General features: G+C 40.4%; 1 pseudogene; it reads left to right on the top strand.

The window, feature by feature from the left end:
- Nucleotides 1-300: 300 nt before the first annotated feature.
- Nucleotides 301-21,701, top strand: part of LOC133772445 (inducible T-cell costimulator-like) — a 36,053-nt pseudogene continuing 14,652 nt past the window's right edge.

The raw sequence follows: 21,701 nt of genomic DNA, 5'->3' as shown, positions 1-21,701 counted from the left end.
CTCACAAAATAAGTTGAAATTCTTTTGATTGGGATTGTGTTCAATCTAAATGTCTAGTGAGGAAGGACTGATAATCTTAATGTTACTGGGTCTTCTTACCCATTACCATGGAATGCAACTCCAACTACTTAATTCTTCTTTGGTACTTTTCTATAAAGGTTTATAATGTTCCTCATATAAATGTTTTACATATTGTGTTATACTCTACTGACTTTTATATAACTTATAGAATCATACCAGTATATATTTTTAGGGGATATATGAAAGAAGGGCAATGTAACCTCTACCAAAAGCCTTCAGATGAGGGTGACTCTGGAGGAAGTCTGGAGACGAGACTTTGTGGCAGCTAACACCAGGATAGTCCAGGATGTCATTCTGGGTGCATTTGGTGAGCAGAGAGCTTTGATGAAATATAAGACATATTTCAAGAGTTAGGCCAGGAATGTTTTGGAATGGATGCAAAGAGGCTGAATTTGGCTTGTGGGCCTTAGACTGGCCAGAGCTTTTCAGGCTTTCCAGATCACGGTCCTGAATAGCAAACTTTGTGAGCCCTAATGCATGAATGTTGATATGTACATCTGCTATTTACTAATTCCATCTGCATATATTAAAATATAAGTTATTTATTTTGTAAAATAAAAAAAAATTCTTCATCTCAAATGGCAGTCTTGTGTACCCTCTGGGAGACCACTCATCTTGGCCACCTTGGGCTGAGGAGAAGAGGATCATGGAATCTACTTTCAAGAAAATTCCTACTTATGGTCTCTGGAGGCTGATAAAGGATGGAAAACAGAGGAGTGATTCAGGGGTTGCTGACTGAAAAAGATGGACAGTAGGAATGAACAGTTCCACCTTACAGAGAGATCAAAACTGAGGCCAGGAGGACTACAGGGTCATACTTAAATCCACAAAGTGCCACAGGCTGATTTGATGTGGCCTGAGCATGTGTTCTCATCTGCTGCACAATGCAGAGGAAGTGACCTTGTGAGAGCTCTTTGGCTGCAGATGGCCTGACCCTGAGCAGAGACAGGACTTTTCCTGTGCAGCTGTCCCCATTCCAGGGTCCTCCGAGGGGTCACAGAGGACCCACATGAATTTACAAGGAGCAGATGCAGTTGTTCAGTCTGGAGAAGAATACAAGAACTATGTTTTCAACTTGAAGCTACTCGATTACTGCTCTAGGAAGCCATCTTATGTGTCTCCAAAGGCACAGGGTCACAAGAGAGGGTCTGAAGGAAGGGTTTCCAAGAGGATACATAATCCATCATCGGAGGTGTATGCAGAGAGCCCATGTCTCTTTGGCATCCAAAATGATTTCCCCAAAGCATCCTGAGCCCACAGTGGGTACTTGGATACCACTGAATGGGTCTGCCAGCATAGATATTGCACTGGGGGGATCTAGACACTTCCTTTGTTCATGAGCTCATCAGCCCTACAGGCCTTATCTCTACCCTTACCCTCTCTTCTTCACAAAAGTCCTTAATGAGGAGGAACAGGCAGAGCCAGTGAGATAGGCTGGAGACCCTACAGAAAAAGAAAGTGGTACTTTCAGAGATGTTAGCAGATCATCAACACTAATAGTGGGCCAGTGCATAAGGAAAGGGGGAGATCAGAGGTAGGGGGTGAGGCTGCTTGTCTCTGGCATCCCCAGCACTCAAACTAGTAGTGCCTAAGTGCCAGAAACAAAAGAAAGAGGGCCCAGCAGATAAGCTGTTCCACCTGGGGCTCTGTTTCCAAGTCAGCCCAGGACCACAGGTCCTTGGGAACCAGTGGATGTGTCACAGACAAGGTCCTGCTGCTGGAAGAGGCAACCTCCATAGGCTTTTTTTCCAAACAGACCAGCTGAATGGTCACAGAAGTAGGGAAGAAAAGCCAGGCATTTTAAAAAATATAAGAAAGTACTTAAGTCCAGGACTCAGTATCACCTCATGGGCTTCTATCCCCAAGAAGTAGACAACACAACCATATGAAGGAGGTGGAATGACAGGAATCTGTGTGGTTGGGGTGAATGCAGCTGATTGAAGGAGAAGCAGCACTGAAAGGTTTAGGCAAACCACTTGTCTCAGTATTTCTGGAAAATGTTGACTCTTGTGTAATTAAAATATTTTGGAAGGGCCAGGGAGTCAGCCAAGTATAGGGACTTGTGGGGAAGAAAATTTAAGCCCCACACATCTAGGACTCATCCTTTGAAATCAAACAAGCTCCATCACTGGGCCTACACAAACATTGGGCAATAGAGGAATTGGGACAGCTAAACTGAAGCATCAATAATGACTAACACCCTAGAAGGAACAAGGCATGGGCCAGAATGTTCTGCACTCAAAATCAAAAGGCAGAGAGCATTTCCAATTTTAGGAAAGGCAAACTGAGGCAGAGGGGAGGGAAACACAGTTTGTAGCCCATAGTTTCTAAGCAGAACTCACAGAGAAGTCTCTCACCCTTTTCCCCTTTCTACAGAGCCATAGGAGAGGCAACTGCCAGCATGTAGGGAGAGGACTGACCCACACCACACATTCCCAGGCCAGGGCTTACTCCAGGGCAGGGATATCTCTTCCCCCATGGGCACCCATTTCTCCAGTGAAAGACACTGGTTCCCCAGATCCTCACTTAACTGACAGACCCCAGGAACACCCTGAAGAAAAGTTCCCTCTACTCCCATGCCCAAGACACACCCAGCTCTGGGAATGGAGCTGTGCTCATTTTACACCAGATTATCTCACAGTTGTCAATACTGAATGAACTAAACAGAACACATTATCACTTGGGAGCCATGAGGCAGTACCACTATCATAAATGCACCAAGGCCACACCAGGGAGGAGCCCACACTTTGTCCACACTATGCCATTGACTGCCAAGCACACACAGTGTCCTCTGGGTTGTGCACTGATCCTTAACCATTAGTTTTTGGTGCTTCACTGAATTCCATTTCCAATCCCCCTGCATAGATTTAGAGGCTACAGAGCAGAATGCAGTGGCAGCTAGTGTGAAGGTGGTGTTGCAGTGATGTCACTAGACTACTTTTGCTTGTCTCTTCCTCTCTCCACCACTCCTGTCTTTAAAATAAAATTTTTTTAAAGATTTATTTTTTTGAAAGTCGGAGTTACACAGAGAGAGGAGAAGCATAGAGAGGGAGAGAGAGGTCTTCCATCCGATGGTTCACTCCCCAATTAGCTGCAATGGCCAGAGCTGTGCCAATCCGAAGCCAGGAGCCAGAAGCCAGGAGCTTCTTCTAGGTCTACCATGTGGGTGCAGGGGCCCAAGTACTTGGGCCATATTCTATTGCTTTCCCAGGCAATAGCAGAGAGCTGGATTGGAAGTGGAGCGGCCAGGTTTCAAACCAGTGCCCATATGGGATGCCAGTGCTTCAGGCCAGGGCGTTAATCTGCTGTGCCATAGTCCCAGCTCCAAAAATAACTTTTTTTAAAGTTTTTAAAGATTTATTTGAGAGATAGAATTATAGATAGAGAGGAGAGACAGAGACAGTGGTCTTCCATTCACCAATTCACTCCTCAGCTGGGCTGATTAAAGCGAGGAGCCAGCAGTTGCCTTCATATCTCCTATGTGGGTTCAGGGACCCAAGCTTGGGCCATCTTCCACTGCTTTCCCAGGTATGTTAGGATTGGAAGTGGGGCACCAGGACAGAAAACAGTACCCACAGCACAGAGAGCTAGACCAGAAGAGGGGCAGCTGAAATTTGTAACCCATATGAGATACTGGTACTTCATGCACTCTTACCCTACCACAGGTGCCAGCTCCATCAAAATTTTTATTCTAAAGAAAGAGTGAAAAGCCCTCATCCCCACACTACAACTCTTCTTCTTCTTCTCAACTCTCTGATGTGTGAGGGAATTAGAACCACTGCTCCATGGAGCCCAGCCATTTAGGGCCTCCCCCTTGATTTCCTTCTACACCTGAGCAATCCTGGGTGCCCCCACACTTACTGTCTACACCCGTGCACATGTACACATTCTTTCTATATCCAGGCCTCCCCTATGCATCCCTTCTAGACCCAGGAACCCTGACACATCCCTTCTACACCCTGATCAACTCTAATAACCCTTCTACACCCAGATGCCCCTATGTATTCTATCAACACTGGGGTGTCCCCACACATCTTTTCCACACCCAAGCACCCCAATGTACCCATTCTACCCCCTAGGCACTCCAAGGCTTCTTTTCTACATCTGAGTGCTGCATTTAACAATTCTACACCCAGGCCTCCACCACACATCCATTCTACTGGGCTGCATACCTCTCTTTTTCACCTCCATGCAGCTCATCTACACCTAGATCTTCCACATGATAGGTGAGATCACTGCCACTGTGTGTCTGTCATCTCCAAGTTCCTCAGCACTTACAGCTCAGCAGCAAGGGAAACCTGTAGACTTTCAATCAGAGCTTGTAGGAGCTGTGGGCAGAGCAATATACACTCTGCTGTTTCCCAGAAAAAAAAAAGATAGGCTATGGTCATGTTCTCATCAAGCATGAATTGGACCATCTGATTATGCTGAGTGATCAGCAGCTGTTCAGGCTCCCCCCAAGTGAACTCATACCCTGGGTTGACCCCAGCATAGTGCTTCTGCAGAATTGGAGAGAATGGCTCCACTTGTGTTTTGTAGGAAGCCTCTCCAATGGATGTAGCATTGAAAACAGAATCAACGTGCACATGGTAAACAATATCTACTGTAGGGAGGAATTCTTGTTGGTAGAACAAGCCCTTCCAAAAATTGTGTGATGTCTGTATCAGGATAAGATATAGTCTATGGATGGATCATCTTATAATGGATGGATTAATTGTAATTTTGCTTTGGGTGGGCTCCTCTTGGGGATGGATTATGGAATTTAAACAATGTCACAACTGTGAAGATCTAGCACAAGAGTGTGGTAAAATTTTTTGATGCCAGGGTTGTTTTTTTTTTTTAACAGACAGAGTGGATATTGAGAGAGAGACAGAGAGAAAGGTCTTCCTTTGCCGTTGGTTCACCCTCCAATGGCTGCCACGGTAGGCATGCTGCAGCCAGCGCACCGCGCTGATCCGATGGCAGGAGCCAGGCACTTATCCTGGTCTCCCATGGGGTGCAGGGCCCAAGGACTTGGGCCATCCTCCACTGCACACCCTGGCCACAACAGAGAGCTGGCCTGGAAGAGGGGCAACCAGGACAGGATCGGTGCCTCGACCGGGACTAGAACCCAGAGTGCCGGCACCGCAAGGCGGAGGATTAACCTAGTGAGCCGTGGCGCCGGCTAGATGCCAGGGTTTTAGCAGTACCTTTCAATGACTTCATAGCTTGTGAGTCCAGATAAATGATCACTTTATTTACTGGGGAATGAAAATGATGGTTTCAGTTCCTCCTACACATTATACCTAAATTTTTACATCAGTGTCTTTAATGAAACTATGTATTTCAAAGAATCTTTATCTGAAATAGAGAAATTAGCCCTACAAACACTTGAAAATTGTGATCATTAATATTTATGGCAGCTCAACAGGAAAGATTAAAGTTTTAAAAATGCTTTACTCGATCCTCACCAAGACACATTGTAATTAAACTCACCACAGTGAAACACAAAGAAAAGATCCTAAAATGTGCAAGAGAGAAACATCAGACCACTCTCATAGGATACCCAATTAGACTCACAGCTGACTTCTCATCAGAAACCCTGCAAGCGAGGAGGGAATGGCAAGATATAGCCCAGGTACTAAGAGAGAAAAACTGCCAGCCCAGAATATTATATCCTGCAAAGCTCTCATTTGTGAATGAAGGTGAAAGACCTTACACAGCAAACAGAAATTGAAAGAATTCATCGCCACTCATCCAGCCCTGCAAAAGCTGCTTAAAGATGTGTTACACACAGAAACACAGAAACACGGTCATCAATATGAAAGAAGGTAAAGGAAGGAAGCCTCACAGCAAAAGATCACAGGAAACCCAAAAATGGTAGGGCGAAGTTACTACTTATCGATAGTCACATTAAATGTTAAAGGCCTGAACAATCCAATTAAAAGACACCAATTGGCTGATTGGGTTAAGGAACAAAACCCATCTTTTTGCTGCTTACAATAAACTCATCTTTCTAACAAAGATGCACACAGATTGAAAGTGAAAAACTGGAAAAAGATATACCATGCCAACAGAAATGAAAAAAGAGCAGGCGTAGCCATCTTAATATCAGAAAACATAAACTTTACCACAAAAACTGTTAGGAGAGACAAAGAGGGGCACTATTTTTGATTAAGGGATCCATTCAACAGGAAGATATAATGATTATCAATGTATATGCACCTAATTACAGGGCACCGGTTTATTTAAAAGACTTGTTAAGGGACTTAAAGGGAGACTTAGACTCCAATACAAAAGTACTGGGGGACTTCAATACTCCACTCTCAGAGATAGACAGATCAACAGGACAGAAGATCAACAAGGAGACAGTAGATTTCAATGACACTATAGCTCAAATGGACCTAACAGATATCTACAGAACATTTCATCCTACACATAAAGCATGTACATTCTTCTCAGCAGTACATGGAACCTACTCTAGCATTGACCACATACTAGGCCATAAAGCAAGTCTCAGCAAATTCAAAAGAATTAGAATCATACCATGCAGCTTCTCAGACCATAAAGGAATGAAGTTGGAAATTAGCAACTCGGGAATCCCTAGAGCACGTGCAAACACATGGAGATTGAACAACATGCTCCTGAATGAATAATGGGTCAGAAAAGAAATTAAAAGAGAAATCAAAAATTTTCTGGAAGTAAATGAGGATAACAGCACATCATACCAAAACCTATGGGATACAGCAAAGGCAGTGTTAAGAGGAAAGTTTATATCAATAGGTGCCTACATCAAGAAACTAGAAAGGCACCAAATAGATGAGCTTTCAGTTCATCTCAAGGATCTAGAAAAACTGCAGTAAATCAGACCCAAATCTAGTAGAAGAGAAATAATTAAAACCAGAGAAGAAATCAACGGGATTGAATCCAAAAAAAAACATTACAAAAAATCAGCCAAACGAGGAGCTGGTTTTTTGAAAAAATAAACACAATTGACACCCCACTGGCCCAACTAACTAAAAAAAGAAAAGACCCAAATCAATACAATCAGAGATGAAAAAGGAAACGTAACAACAGACATCACAGAAATAAAAAGAATCATCAGAAATTACTACAAGGACTTGTATGCCAACAAACAGGGAAATCTATCAGAAATGGACAGATTTTTGGACACATACAACCTACCTAAATTGAGCCAGGAAGACATAGAAAACCTAAACAGACCAATAACTGACACAGAAATTGAAACAGTAATAAAGGCCCTCCCAACAAAGAAAAGCCCAGGACCAGATGGATTCACTGCTGAGTTCTACCAGACATTTAGAGAAGAATTAACTCCAATTCTCCTCAAACTATTCAGAGCAATTGAAAAAGAGGGAATCCTCCCAAATTATTTCTATGAAGTCAGCATCACCTTAATTCCTAAGTCAGAAAAAGATGCAGCATTGAAAGAGAATTACAGGGGGCGGAGCCAAGATGGCAGATACTGAGGACGTGCGCTGTAGTTTGAGAAAATAAAGTATCATAAAAGTGGAAATACTGTAGCCTCAGGAAAAGACTCAAGAAAAAAACTACAGAGGAAATGCTTCCGGATCTATTGGATGTGACACAGTGGACCTACAGGGAGCCCACCACGTGGAAACCCAACCACGGGAGCCGAGCCACAGAATCTCGCCAGCGCGGGAACAAACGGAAGGTAAGACAAAGACGTCAGAAACCCGAGACATTGGGGGGGAAAGGCAGAGGCCTCTCTCTTCACTCACCGATCAAAACAAAGAGCAGGCGCCATTTTACATATGTAAAGCACCGCCAACGAGTTCACAAACTCAGTAACTTTGGAACTTTGGTGAAACTTGAGAACACATTGAGGGCTGCATAAACTCTTTGTGTGGTCCCAGGGGTAGATCAAACGAATACTCACAGAGGCCAGATTTCAACTACCCTCAATTCCACTCACTGGTGCCTAATTACTTCCCAACTGAGTCAAAGAGAGAGAGAGAGAGAGAGAGAGAGAGAGAGAGAGAGAGATCCAGCAAGGAGCAAGGGATAGAACAATCTGGGTGAGTCGCTTTTTGCACAGCCTTAAACCTGAAGAATCAAGCAGAGCTCTCTAGCCACACCCATCACAGCCTCTAAGAATCCATCAAAGCAGAAGGCCACTTAGAGGCATAGTATAACAAGAAAAAAACACCACAGCGAAAAAAAAAAACCATAAATTATCTCCAACAAGCCAAACAACAAGCATAGAAACCGAGGTAACAAGAGCAAGGAAGACACTATGATGTCCCCAAATGAACAAGACACACCAATTCAAGATTATGAAGATGAAGAGACAGAGGAATGCAAGAAGCAGATCTCAAAAAATTGATAAGAATATTAAGAAGTTCTCAAAAACAAATTCTTGAACTACAGAAATCCTTAATGGACAAGATAGAAAATCTCTTTCATGAAAATGAAATATTAAGGAGGAATCAAAATGAAATGAAACAACTAGTAGAACAAGAAACTGTAATAGTGACAAAAAACCACAATGAAATGAAGAACTCAATAGATCAAATGACAAACACATTAGAGAGCCTTAAAGACAGAATGGGTGAAGCAGAAGAGAGAATATCGGAATTAGAAGGCAGAGAACAGGAAAGGAAACAGGCAAACCAAAGAAAAGAAGAGGAAATTAGAAATCTAAAAAATATTGTCGGGAATCTACAGGATACTATTAAAAAACCGAACACTCGGGTCCTAGGAGTTCCTGAAGGCATGGAGAGGGAGAAAGGATTAGAAGGCCTTTTTAGTGAGATACTAGCAGAAAATTTCCCAGGTTTGGAGAAGGACAGAGACATCCTAGTACAGGAAGCTCATAGAACCCCTAATAAACATGATCAAAAGAGATCCTCACCACCACACATCGTAATCAAACTCACCACAGTGAAACACAAAGAAAAGATCCTAAAATGTGCAAGACAGAAATGCCAGATTACTCTCAGAGGATCCCCAATTAGACTCACAACTGACTTCTCTTCAGAAACACTACAAGCTAGGAGAGAATGGCGAGATATAGCCCAGGTACTAAGAGAGAAAAACTGCCAGCCCAGAATATTATATCCTGCAAAGCTCTCATTTGTGAATGAAAGTGAAATAAAGACCTTTCACAGCAAACAGAAATTGAAAGAATTCATCGCCACTCGTCCAGCCCTGCAAAGGATGCTTAAAGATGCGTTCCATACAGAAACACAGAAACATGGTAACCAATATGAAAGAAGGTAAAGGAAGGAAACCTCACAGCAAAAGATCACAGGAGTCTCAAACCATATATTAGAAAAAATCTTTGGCAAATGACAGGGCAAAGTTACTCCTTCTCAATAGTCACATTGAATGTTAATGGCCTGAACTGGCCAGTTAAAAGACACCAATTGGCTGATTGGGTTAAGGAACAAAACCCATCTTTTTGCTGCTTACAATAAACTCATCTTTCCACAATGATGCATACAGACTGAAAGTGAAAGGCTGTAAAAAGATATACCATGCCAACAGAAATGAAAAAAGAGCGGGCGTAGCCATCTTAATATCAGAAAACATAAACTTTACCACAAAAACTGTTAGGAGAGACAAAGAGGGGCACTATTTAATGATTAAGGGATCCATTCAACAGGAAGATATAACGATTATCAATGTATCTGCACCTAATTACAGGGCACCAGCTTATTTAAAAGACTTGTTAAGGGACTTAAAGAGAGACTTAGACCCCAATACAAAAGTACTGGGGGACTTCAATACTCCACTCTCAGAGATAGACAGATCAACAGGACAGAAGATCAACAAGGAGACAGTAGATTTCAATGACACTATAGCTCAAATGAATCTAACAGATATCTACAGAACATTTCATCCTACACATAAAGCATGTACATTCTTCTCAGCAGTACATGGAACCTGCTCTAGCATTGACCACATACTAGGCCATAAAGCAAGTCTCAGCAAATTCAAAAGAATTAGAATCATACCATGCAGCTTCTCAGACCACAAAGGAATGAAATTAGAAATTAGCAACCCAGGAATCCCTAGAAAACGTGCAAACACATGGAGATTGAACAACATGCTCCTGAATGAATAATGGGTCAGAGAAGAAATTAAAAGAGAAATCAAAAATTTTCTGGAAGTAAATGAGGATAACAGCACATCATACCAGAACCTATGGGATACAACAAAAGCAGTGTTAAGAGGAAAATTTATATCAATAGGTGCCTACATCAAGAAACTAGAAAGGCACCAAATAGATGAGCTTTCAAGTCATCTCAAGGATCTAGAAAATCAGCAGCAAACCAGACCCAAAGCTAGTAGGAGAAGAGAAATAATTAAAATCAAAGAAGAAATCAACAGGATTGAATCCAAAAAACATTACAAAAAATCAGCCAAACGAGGAGCTGGTTTTTTGAAAAAATAAACACAATTGACACCCAATTGGCCCAACTAAAAAAAGAAAAGACCCAACTCAATAGGATCTGAGATGAAAAGAGAAACGTAACAACAGACACCACAGAAATAAAAAGAATCGTCAGAAATTACTGCAAGGACCCGTATGCCAGCAAACAGGGAAATCTATCAGAAATGGACAGATTTTTGGACACATACAACCTACCTAAATTGAGCCAGGAATACGTAGAAAACCTAAACAGACCCATAACTGACACAGAAATTGAAACAGTAATAAAGGCCCTCCCAACAAAGAAAAGCCCAGGACCAGATGGATTCACTGCTGAGTTCTACCAGACATTTAGAGAAGAACTAACTCCAATTCTTCTCAAACTATTCAGAACAATCGAAAAAGAGGGAATCCTCCCAAATTCTTTCTATGAAGCCAGCATCACCTTAATTCCTAAGCCAGAAAAAGACGCAGCATTGAAAGAGAATTACAGACCAATATCCCTGTTGAACACAGATGCAAAAATCCTCAATAAAATTCTGGCCAATAGAATGCAACAACACATCAGAAAGATCATCCACCCAGACCAAGTGGGATTTATCCCTGGTATGCAGGGATGGTTCAATGTTCGCAAATCAATCAACGTAATACACTACATTAACAGACTGCAGAAGAAAAACCATATGATTCTCTCAATAGACGCAGAGAAAGCATTTGATAAAATACAACACCCTTTCATGATGAAAACTCTAAGCAAACGGGGTATGGAAGGAACATTCCTCAATACAATCAAAGCGATATATGAAAAACCCACGGCCAACATCCTATTGAATGGGGAAAAGTTGGAAGCATTCCTCTGAGATCTGGTACCAGACATGGATGCCCACTCTCACCACTCCTCTTCAATATAGTTCTGGAAGTCTTAGCCAGAGCTATTAGGCAAGAAAAAGAAATTAAAGGGATCCAAATTGGGAAGGAGGAACTCAAACTATCCCTCTTTGCAGATGATATGATTCTTTATTTAGGGGACCCAAAGAACTCTACTAAGAGACTACTGGAACTCATCGAAGAGTTTGGCAAAGTAGCAGGATATAAAATCAATGCACAAAAATCAACAGCCTTTGTATACACAGGCAATGCCACGGCTGAGGAACAACTTCTAAGATCAATCCCATTCACAATAGCTACAAAAACAATCAAATATTTTGGAATAAACTTAACCAGGACATTAAAGATCTCTAAGATGAAAATTACAAAACCTTAGAGAAAGAAATAGAAGAGGATACCAAAAAATGGAGAAATCTTCCATGCTCATGGATTGGAAGAATCAATATCATCAAAATGTCTATTCTCCCAAAAGCAATTTATACATTCAATGCAATACCAATCAAGGTATCAAAGACATTCTTCTCAGATCTGGAAAAAATGATGCTGAAATTAATATCGAGACACAGAAGACCTCGAATAGCCAAAGCAATCTTGTCCGACAAAAACAAAGCCAGAGGCATCACAATACCAGATTTCAGGACATACTACAGGGCAGTTGTTATCAAAACAGCATGGTACTGGTACAGAAACAGATGGATAGACCAATGGAACAGAATAGAAACACAGGAATCAATCCAAACATCTACAGCCAACTTATATTTGATCAAAGATCCAATACTAATCCCTGGAATAATGACAGCCTATTCAATAAAAGGTGCTGGGAAAATTGGATTTTCACGTGCAGAAGCTTGAAGCAAGACCCATACCTTTCACCTTACACAAAAAGTCACTCAACTTGGATCAAAAAATTACATCTACGACCAGACACCATCAAATTATTAGAGAGCATTGGAGAAACCCTGCAAGATATAGGTACAGGCAAAGACGTCTTTGAAAAGACCCCAGGAGCACAGGCATTCAAAACCAAAATTAACATTTGGGATTGCATCAAATTGGGAAGTTTCTATACTTCAAAAGAAACAGTCAGGAAAGTGAAGAGGCAACAGACAGAATGGGAAAAAATATTTGCAAACTATACTACAGATAAAGGGTTGATAACCAGAATCTACAAAGAAATCAAGAAAATCCACAACAACAGAACAAACAACCCACTTAAGAGATAGGCCAAGGACCTCAATAGACATTTTTCAAAAGAGGAAATCCAAATGGCCAACAGACACATGAAAAAATGTTCAAGATCACTAGCCATCAGGGAAATGCAAATCAAAACCACAATGAGGTTTCACCTCACCCCGGTGAGAATGGCTCACATTCAGAAATCTACCAACAATAGATGCTGGAGAGGATGTGGGGAAAAAGGGACACTAACCCACTGTTGGTGGGAATACAAACTGGTTAAGCCACTATGGAAGTCTGTCTGGAGATTCCTCAGAAACCTGAACATAACCCTACCATACAGCCCAGCCATCCCACTCCTTGGAATTTACACAAAGGAAATTATTTTGGCTAATAAAAAAGCCATCTGCACATTAATATTTATTGCAGCTCAATTCACAATAGCTAAGACCTGGAACCAACCCAAATGCCCATCAACAGTAGACTGGATAAAGAAACTATGGGTCATGTACTCCATAGAATACTATACAGCAGTAAGAAACAATGAAACCAAGTCATTTGCAATAAGATGGAGGAATCTGGAAAACATCATGCTGAGCGAATTAAGCCAGTCCCAAAGAGACAAATATCATTTGTTTTCCCTGATCGGTGACAACTGAGCACCAAAGGGAAACCTGTTGAAGTGAAATGGACACTATAAGAAACAATGACCTGATCAGCTCTTGTCCTGACTCTAGATGTACAATGTAATACTTTATCCTTTTTAGTATTTGTGGTTGTTGTTGTTGTTTTTGTTGTTCTACTACTAGTGGTTGAACTCTGTAATTAACACACAATTATTCTTAGGTGCTTAAATTTTAACTGAAAAGTGATCCCTGTTAAATTTAAGAGTGGAAAAAGAGAGGGAGGAGATGCACAATTTGGGACATGCTCAATCAGACTTGCCCCAAATGATGGAGTTAGAAATGTGCCAGGGGATTCCAATACAATCCCATCAAGGTGGCATGTACCAATGCCATCTCACTAGTCCAAGTGATCAATTTCAGTTCACAATCGATGGCTTGGATAGGTCTAAGAAACAAAGGGATCACACAAACAAGACAAGTGTCTGCTAATACTAACTGATAAAATCAAAAAGGGAGAGAAAGATCCAACATGGGAAGTGGGATATACAGCAGACTCATAGAATGGCAGACGTCCTAAACAACACTCTGGCCTCAGAATCAGCCCTTAAGGCATTTGGATCTGGCTGAAGAGCCCATGAGAGTATTGTAGGCATGGAAAGCCAAGATACCATGGAAAAGAAAAAAAAAAGAAGAAGACCTAAATGAAAGATCTCTGTGAGTGAGATCCCAGTGGAAAGAACGGGGCCATCAAAGTAGGAGGTACCTTTCTCTGAAGGGAGGAGAGAACTTCCACTTTGACTATGACCCTATTGGAATAAGATCAAAGTCAGCGAACTCTAAAGGCTTCCATAGCCCTGGCAACTCATGACTAGAGCCTAGGGAGATTACTGACGCCATGAACAGGAGTGTCAAATTGTTAAGTCAGCAACAGGAGTCACTGTGTGCTTACATCCCATGTGGGATCTGTCCTTAATGTGTTGTCCAATGTGAAGTGATGCTATAACTAGTACTGAAACAGTATTTTTACACTTTGTGTTTCTGCGTGGGTACAAACTGATGAGATCTTTACTAATTATATACTGAATCGATCTTCTGTATATAAAGATAATTGGAAATGAAAAAAAAACCTGGTGTTAAATTGGAAATGGCATAGAAAATTAATTAATTTTTTAAAAAAATATTATGTAGGATCTCTGTCTTTAATGTGCTGTACACTGTTTTTTAATGCTATAACTAGTACTCCAACAGTATTTTTTTACACTTTGTGTTGCTATATGGGGGCAAACTGTTGAAATCGTTACCTAATTTATACTAAACTGATCTTCTGTATATAAAGAGAATTGAAAATGAATCATGATGTGATTGGAAGGGGAGAGGGGGTGGGAAAAGGGAGGGTTGTGGGTAGGAGGGAAGTTTTGGGAGGGGGAAGCCATTGTAATCCATAAGCTGTACTTTGGAAATTCATATTCATTAAATAAAAGTTTAATAAAAAAAAGATTTCTTCACTAAACATATACTTCATAGAATTATCTTAAAATACATTATTAGTTACTTAAATACATTAATATAACATCTGAAAACAAGTTTGCTACCTGCCATTGATTATAGTTATCAGAAGTATTAAGATGTTGTCACAAATTTAAAACCAAACATTGTTTTGTCTCTGAAGTGATTTGTCAGGAATAATGAATAATGAAATTCTATAAGAGATGTTTGGATAACATTTGCCTCATGGACAATTCATAGCAATATACTTATTTATCTCTAGTTGTAGGCTTAATTTTGAAGTTATCATTTTTATGGCAATTGTGATAATACAAATGACCACAAACCAAATAATAAAATAATTGGAGTTCCTATACTTTGAGAAAATTGATAGCTTCTCTGTTAATGTACCAAACAGAATTTTTCCATACTAATTTACTAGAAACATTTCAAAAATATTTCTTTCAATTTGGGGAGAGGTAAAGTAATGAAAAAATCAAAATTTCTGAAAATTAAAAAATTTGCTTTTAATTTTTTTTATTTTCTGCCTCATCACCAATATAGTTCTTTAATTGGATGTAAAAAAGTCGATTCAGAATGTTAACATTTGTTGACCACTAATCACAGAGTAGGGGCAGTGAAGCATCATTAGCCCAATAAAACTTACAAGATTTCAGTGGTGGGGAAATCAGGGCTCTTTCTGAATTTGGTTAGGGAAATGTGTTCTTATTTTATGTGGAGCTGTCCACTTTTGGTATTATTTATTTTAATATACATTTTACAGTTTCAGCAGAACTCAGCACTAGGAGTGTCTACCTTGTTCTTTTGGAAAAAAATCTGACTAATTTTTAAGAATGGGGTATCAATATTGTTTCCTTTTCTCAGTTTTTAATATAGTGTGTCATTCTGTGAAAACAGCCTTGCCAGTGTACTTTTTGTTTAGTTTTGCTTTTAAATGCAAACTTGAAAGTTTTGCTTATAAAAAATGACCTTTATGTTTTTCCATATGATTGGCAGAGCTTTTACCCAGTTATCTTTATTGTATAACAATAAATCTATTCAATAAATATTAACAAATGCATTAAAAGTGCAAATAATCACTATGGTATGCTTGCTGGTTTTATTTATGATGATATATTGATCATCTCTGTCAGGTACTGTGCTAGATATGTCTATTGGAAAATATGATTTCATTTCTCAAAAAGGCAAACAAGTTAAAACCCTTCTGAAATTATGAAGGCACCCTCTGATAACTTACTGATTCATTTCTTGATGTCAAAATCAAGAAACCAATTATCTGTTTGACTTGGAGATATTAGGCCCCTGCGGTACTATGAGGAAAATTATTTAGTGCCTTTCAGCTAGTGAAATGATGATTGGTGGGTCTGTTTGTTGAAAAAAAAGTGAGGGGAGAGCACACATTTGCTGTAAGGTTGTATCTATCTCAGTGGAAGTAGTCATTTCAGCCTTTGGAATTAATTCTAGAATTTAATGATAACTTTAAGTTTGCATAAGAAGTGGTTAGTAAGAAATTTATTTACCTTATTATATAAACATAAGACTATGTTTTAAAACCTTCTTTCCCAGCCAAGATACTCTTTTTAATACAAAATGGGAAAATATTCAATACAGTGTCTCCTTTTGGAGGCTTCCTACAAGTGAAAGCAGATTTGTGGGGGATGAATGGGTTTTGAGAAACTTCTTGCTTCAAAGACAAAACCCACATTGCCTTCTTCTGTCCCTAAAGTGCCAGACCCAAGCTACTTTTAAGAAGCTACTGTACTCCACCTGCCTTGGATGAAGCAAGCAGCCCCTTTGCTACCAGAAGTCCCCAGAAAAAGCATGGGCATTTTTCATGGTAGAGAGCAGCCCTTTTGAATTCTGCCACTGCAGGAGCTCTGGAGCTCTACTTGCTTGCTATGTATGATATAGAGAAATTCCCATGGCCTCATATGGCTGGTAACCAGTGCATATCACACACAATTCCAGAGTACCAGAACTAAGGCGGCCTCTTCTGAGACTCTTACCACATGGTGCTGGAAGGCAAGACAGTGCATCATTTTTGCATGCCTTGTAGGCACAAAGGAAAGTTCTCTCCACTATCTGAAGCTCTAGGATTGCTGCTGCTGGTGTTATAAACCCTGGAATAACACTCATCTGTGGGAGTTAGACAGTCCTACCTATTTTTTATGCTTCTGGCTGGAATTCAATCCCTGGAATAATTGGCAGTCAACCTGAGAGACCTGGATAAGGACCCCACTGTATCCTGTATCTCCAGGGCTGTCACTCTGTGTACTGTATTTCAGAGATTCATGTAAATACACCTAGACCCTAGGGAATGGAGCCTATAAGCACTCCAGTGCTCCAGACCCAGATCTGCTGATGCGCAACCTTCAGCATAAATTATATTCACCCTGTAGGACTCGGGGAATGTCTGCTTAATATTTCACAGACTTGGGACTTGAACACATGATGCTAAATTTCTGGGTATTAGGCTAACATATCAGGACCTGGGGAATGTCTTATCCACATAGTATAGTAAAAAGGCCATAATTTTTGCTGCCACAACACCAGAAATATTCATATTTTCCTGGTAGAAAAAGGTAGCATGACCAGAAATGTGGATACAGACATCACAAACCCCAGTATGACTGACAACTCTAGGGACTAAGAACCTATGGAAGCTCATGCCACTTTAAAGTCATACTGTAACATCCACAAAAGGCTGAAGAACAGAAACCTGTGGCACAGCAGACAATGCTGACACTAATTACTAATGAAGAAATCAAGTCTCAAAAACTTCAAAAGATTGAAATCATACCATGTACCTACCTTCTCAGACTGAAATCAGTCAAACTGGACATGAATAATAATAATAAAAGGGCACTGGAAAGTTCACAGGTACATGAAAATTAAACAACATGACCAATGTATCATTTGAAAAATTAAAAAGAGGTCAGAAAATTTCTTAAAACAAATGAATATGAAAACACAACATATCAAAGCATAGAACACAGCAAAAGCAGTATTAAGAGGAAATTTTATAATGACAAGTGCTTACATTTAAATTTGAAAGATCTTAAATAAATGGTCTAATGCTGCATCTCAAAAACCCAGAAAAAGGGGCCAGCACTGTGGTGCAGTGGTTTAACACCCTGGCCTGAAGTGCTGGCATCCCATATGGGCACCAGTTCGAGACCCTGCTACTCCACTTTCTATCCAGCTCTTCTTCTTCTTTTTTTTTTCTTTTGGACCAGCAGAGTTATACAGTAAGAGAGAGAGAGAGAGTTATAGAGAGTGAGAGAGAGACAAAGGTCTTCCTTCCATTGGTTCACTCCCTTAATGGCTGCCACAGCTGGTCCTGTGCCGATCCGAAGCCAGGAGCTTGGGTACTTCCTCCCAGTCTCCCATGTGGGTGCAGGGACCCAAGCACTTGGGCCATCCTCCATTACCCTCCCGGGCCACAACAGAGAGTTGGAATGGAAGAGGAGCAACCGGGACTAATACGCGGTGCCCCAACTAGGACTAGAACCTTGGGTGCCAGTGCCACAGGTGGAGGATTAGCCAAGTGAACCATGGTACCGGCCTCTATCCAGCTCTTTGCTATGGCCTGGGAAAGCAGTAGATGGCCCAAGTCCTTGGGAACCTGCACCTGTGTGGGAGACCTGGAAGAAGCTTCTGGCTTCAGATCGGCACAGCGATGGTCATTACAGCCAATTAGGGAGTGAACCAATAGATGGAAGACCTCTCTCTCTCTGCCTCCTCTCTTGCTGTGTAATTCTGACTTTAAAAAATAAATAAATAAATCTTTTAAAAAAACACAGAAAAAGAAAAACAAGCCATAGGCAAAAATTAGCAGGGCACAAGAAAAAACAAATATAAGAAGAGACATAAATTAAATTGAAACTAAAAGAATATTAGAGATATAAAACAAATAGCTGGTTCTTTAAGAAGATAAACAAAATAGAAAAGCTTTTATCCAGAGCAACAAAAGAAAAAAGAAAAATCCTGGGAAGGCGGCAAGATGGCGGAATAGGCAGGGAGCACACTTAGTCCGGGGGGAGAGAAAGTTTAATATAAGTGGAGATACTGCAGGGTCAAGGAAGAGTAGGGGATGAAACAGCAGAGGAAACTCTTCTGGAACTAGTGATTCACAGTGGACCTGCGTGGAGAGCGTGGGAGCCCAAGTTCGGGACACCAGCGGCAGACTCAACGCACCAGCGCTGGAACGCGAGGTGAGCCGAACCTCCATAGCCCGAGATACCAGCGGGCAAGCGGAAAGAGGAGGCTAGAGGGAACGAGGCTTGAAACTCCGTGGGGAAAAGTTCACCAGGCTAACTAGAAGAGAGATAGGAAAAAAATTTAAAAAGTGACTGATACAGACACAAGTTTCTCTCTCTCCACTCACCTCTCAAAGGCGAGCAAGACAGAGCAGGCGCCATTTTGGAAATACGTCATAAGCAGGGCGACCTCAGGTCTGCACCAGCCCTGAGCCTAGCAGAAAAACCTGACTCTGGGGGGAGGGGTGAAATAACAGGAGATTAGCATCTAACTTGGCAACCCAGTGGGAGACTGCAGGAGAATTGGAGCCCACACTGATGGCAGCAGAGATTCCCTGTGTGGTTCTTGGGAAAGAGCTTCCGATCTCTGGCTCCTGTGGGTATATCATTTGCCTGCTAACTACCTCCAATTACGTTCAGCTGTGCGGAATTACTTCCCTTTTAAATCAAAAAAAGAAAGAGATTTACCACACCTAACCTGGGAGTGTCATCTTTGACACACCCTCAACCCTGAGGAACCAAACACAGCTCTCAGTCCACACTCATCTCAAGCCTCTAAGGCTCCACTGAAAGCAGACAGTCCACTTAATATAGAGCCATAGTGTAACAAGAAAAAACACCACAGTGAAGAAACCAAATATCTCCAACATGCCAAACAACAAACACAAAAACCAAGCTAACAAGAACAAGGAAGAAACTATGATGCCCCCAAATGAAAAAGACACCCCAATTCAAGATTATGAAGATGATGAGATCGAAGAAATGCAAGAAGTGGATCTCAAAAAATTGATAAGAACATTAAGAAGTTCTCAAAAACAAATTCTTGAACTACAGAAATCCTTCATGGACAAGATAGAAAATCTCTCTCGTGAAAGTGAAATATTAAGGAGGAATCAAAATGAAATGAAACAACTAGTGGAACAAGAAACTCTGATAGTGACTAGAAATCATAATGAAATGAAGAGTTCAATAGATCAAATGACAAACACATTAGAGAGCCTTAAAAACAGAATGGGCAAAGCAGAAGAGAGAATATCAGAAGACAGAGAACAGGAAAGGAAACAGGCAAACCAAAGAAAAGAAGAGGAAATTAGAAATCTAAAAAATATTGTCGGGAATCTACAGGATACTATTAAAAAACCCAACATTCGGGTTCTAGGAGTTCCTGAAGGCATGGAGAGGGAGAAAGGATTAGAAGGCATTTTCAGTGAGATACTAGCAGAAAATTTCCCAGGTTTGGAGAAGGACAGAGGCATCTTAGTACAGGAAGCTTATAGAACCCCTAATAAACCTGACCAAAAGAGATCCTCACCACGACATGTTGTAATCAAACTCACCACAATGAAACATAAAGAAAAGATCCTAAAAGGTGCAAGAGAGAAACGTCAGATCACTCTTAGAGGATCTCCAATTAGACTCACAGCAGACTTCTCATCAGAAACCCTACAAGCTAGAAGGGAATGGCGAGACATAGCCCAGGTACTAAGAGAGAAAAACTGCCAGCCCAGAATACTATATCCTGCAAAGCTCTCATTTGTGAATGAAGGTGAAATTAAGACTTTTCATAGCAAACAGAAACTGAAAGAATTTGTTGCCACTCATCCTGCCCTGCAAAAGATGCTTAAAGATGTCTTACACACAGAAACACAGAAAGATGGTCACCAATATGAAAGAAGGTAAAGGAAGGAAACCTCACAGCAAAAGATCCCAGGAAGCTCAATTTCTCTTTGACATAGAATTAAACTCTGATGCTCTGTTAAAGCAATGTGTTAAAGTAATCTATTATGTTCTCTTGATGTCTGTTAAATTCTAATTGTTCAAAAACAGCTGAATTTTTATTAAGAGCTATGGGTTATTTAAATATGTGCTTTTTTCAAAAATTTGAATAATCACCTTGTAACAATGATCAAATTTGGTCTATGTTATGTCATGATTTTAAGGAATCTTATTTCAACCAGATATTTTGGATTTTGAGCCTTCTTGGCATTCTTGACAGGCATTCAAAAAATCAAAGTTTCAAACAATCTGGTCTCTAAAATTTCCAGTAAATCCTGGACTTTGGTTTTTCCAGTTTGGGCCCAACTGAAAAAATCGAAGGACCTATGTCTCTCATCTTATAGAGACACCAACTAATCAGTCTATTTGGAGTATATTAGAAGGACTGTCAAGATGTGATGTGGTACCAGACTTTAAGTTTCTATAATGGAAAATGCTATTAATACAAATGTTTGAGAATTAAAAAGTCTAATGATCTTGTGTTACTAGACATGATAGTTATCTTAATGAGAAAGCCCCAGAGGCCTAAAGGGTTAAATACTTGTAAAATCCTACAGGTGCTTTCAAAAATACTGTGAAGTAAGCAAGTGCCTCTTCTTGGTTGATGAGTTTATAATTTTAAACATGGCGACTTAAAGTCTTTTGTCATCCACAGTTATATATGATTTGCTGCTCATAAAACTAAAGCATTGTTGGTTCTGTGTTTAGCTGTCCTCCTATAGGTTCCCATGGACTTTTTCCAGCCACTTTTATTGTATTCAGTACTTTGGGATGGCTCTGTAAACAGATGAAGCCAATAATGTATTAACAGTACCAACTGAGAGAAAGTATGGTTAACTGAGGTTACTAAAAAGAAAAAGCAATTCAAATCAATTGGCAATCTACAAAAAGAGTTAAAGATTTTAAAAGCTATTATTAAAATTGCTATATTGGTCTATTATGCTATATTATATGTGTGTACATATTGTATGTCCACATGGGGAAATTTTA

This window comes from Lepus europaeus, chromosome 13 (genome assembly GCF_033115175.1).
Source record: "Lepus europaeus isolate LE1 chromosome 13, mLepTim1.pri, whole genome shotgun sequence".
Classification (NCBI taxonomy): Eukaryota; Metazoa; Chordata; class Mammalia; order Lagomorpha; family Leporidae; genus Lepus; species Lepus europaeus.
This window is presented reverse-complemented; position numbering and strand designations above follow the sequence as displayed.